Consider the following 2,585-nt stretch of genomic DNA (forward strand, 5'->3'; position numbering starts at 1 on the left):
GCAAAACATTTGTTTCACTGTACGTATTGTACAATCAAACCAACGTGTCATTAGCACTGTTTTAAAAATTAGACAGGACCGGTCGGTTCGACCGGTTCAATCGGGAACCGGGAGCCAGTTAGGTTCGGTTAAAAGCCCCAAAACCGGTCAATAACCTGTCAACAACTGGAAAACTGGCCAAAAACCGGTCAAAAACCGGGGTTGAACCGAAAATTTAAAAAAAAAACTGTTCGATGACCGGTTCGGTTTCTAAAACCATGGTCATTAGTGAAGAGAAAACTATGGAATAACATCTATCTTACCATTCTTTGATCCTTGTAACCCTTAATATGGGTTATGAAAAGTAAGGGATAGTGACGTTTTAATAAAATTTGTTTCTAAATTTGAAATTTTATTTTTAATAAGATTCAGTTAGTTTAACTGGTAAAATCTCTTGTCATCAAATAAGAGATATGAGATTCTATCCCTACCTACATAAAAAACCAATTAGTGTCTTAGTTTAATGATAAAGGGAAATTATTAGGAGTTAACGTTGTAGGTTGAAACTCCATCTTTCAAAAAAAAAAAAACTTTCAATAGGATCCAAATGTAGAATTCTCATTCTCATTTTTTTTTCTTTTTTTCTTCATACGGTTGACTGTAAACCAATAAGTTTAGGAACATATAACATTTCATAGTTTTGTTTATAATTGTTGAGTTGGAGTGTTGGAATTGGTACCTAATGAAAATAGAGTAGTGATGACTTATGAGTCCTTGTAAAATTTGTTTTACCCCGTTAAAACTTTCATTTTAGTGGATTTCAATTAGTTCAACTGGTAAAATCTTTTATTGTTGAATAAGAGATATGAACTTTGAATCTTGTCTATATCAAAATTAATTAGTGTCTTAGTTTGATGATAAAAAGCAATCGTTATAGAGCGAATACTATAAATTCAAATTCTATATGTGTGTGTTCATATATATATATATATATATAAGTTTTAAAATTTTATTAATGATATTTAAAAAAAAAAAACATTGTGACAAAAATAGCCCTATCACTTTTTATAATTTTATTATATATATATATATATTTGTTTTTTTAATAAAAAGCCATAGACACCAAAATCCCAAAGCATAGTTATTAAATCCATACCAAACAATCGGTTAAATTGTAAACCAAAGTATTATCCTGAATGGTTTAGTGTAAAATACCAAATATGAAATGACTGTTTCTCAAACTGTGTAAAACAATAGATTGTATGGATTAATCTTTTTAGCCTATGGATAAAAGAAACAAAAATACCAGTTTTACCTATGAAAAAAACTTAATTGAACTATTGAAGTCACTAAGGTTGTGTTTGTTTCGGGTGAGAATGAAAGTTGGAAAATATTTTATACCCTCATGTGTGTTTAGGAGCATATGTAAAACTAGGTCAAACTGAAAATCAATTGTTTTGACCTTAAAATTCAAGCCCTTCAAGTGGAAAATCATTTACACATTCCATTTACTTTCAAACCAAGTTTTACAAACTGAAAAACAGAAAAGAGAGAGCGAGTAGCTTTGGAAAGTCACTCGGAGATCCACCCAAACCCGATTCTGGTTAGATTGTGCCGCCTCATTCCCTTCCACATGCCGATAAGTACTTTATTTGCTTTTCTTCATTGGCTTTTCTTCTCTCCCTGACCAACCTCAGCTCCCCCTGTCTTGCTCAAACCCATCTCCAATTAGCATGCTCAAATCGAGCACTGCATGTACCCGATGCACCCAGCTAAACCCACCCCGATTTCAGCATCCTAGCCCACGATCTATCCCTCTATCAACATTGTGACCTCAAACGTCTTGCCTAAACCCATCCCTTAAACCCACCACTCAAACCTGAAGGTATTATGACACCATGACCTCAAACCCATCCCTCAAACTCAAAGGTATTTCGAAGGTATATTGAAAAAAAATATATATATATATATATATATATTGTGGGGCCCATGGGCCTGATAGCCTCGGCCCATCATGTAGCAAGCCCAAGGCCCAGGCCGAGGAGCACAGGCTATTTAGGGCTAAGGTGAGGGAAAGCCTTTCCTTCCCAATCCACACCGAGGACCACCTTGTCCTCGGCCTGACGAAGGTAATTTTGAGGAGAGACTAACCCCAAAGTAAGCTGTCACTCTCACATTTAATGCATTCAACTAACCCCCCTGGCCGCATTAATGGGGAGGTAACCCCTTGGCAAGATAACGTTGATCAGAGTGAACCACTTGAGTACCGATAAGGCCTCTGATGGGACGGACGGCCAGAGAAAAAGGCAAATAGATGATCAACAGATGGAAGGTGGGGATAGGAAGATAAAAACTATAAAAGAAAAGCTAGTAAAGTAAAGAGGGGGGGGGGGGGAGAAAAAAGAGAGAACAATAAGGCTTCCTCGGCCACAGGCCGAGGAGCATCCCTCCCTTGGTAAAGAAACTCTTAGCATTTTTCTTTTTTATAAGAAAGTTCATGCTTGGTGATCGACGGCCAGCACCTAAACCTTTCACCCCACTCTCTATAAATGTATTGTTTGGGCTTATTGGGCTGAAAACCCATCACTCAGGGTCAATCCAAACTG

Source organism: Quercus suber, unplaced genomic scaffold (genome assembly GCF_002906115.3).
Source record: "Quercus suber isolate HL8 unplaced genomic scaffold, Cork oak 2.0 scaffold_211, whole genome shotgun sequence".
NCBI classification, from domain to species: domain Eukaryota; kingdom Viridiplantae; phylum Streptophyta; class Magnoliopsida; order Fagales; family Fagaceae; genus Quercus; species Quercus suber.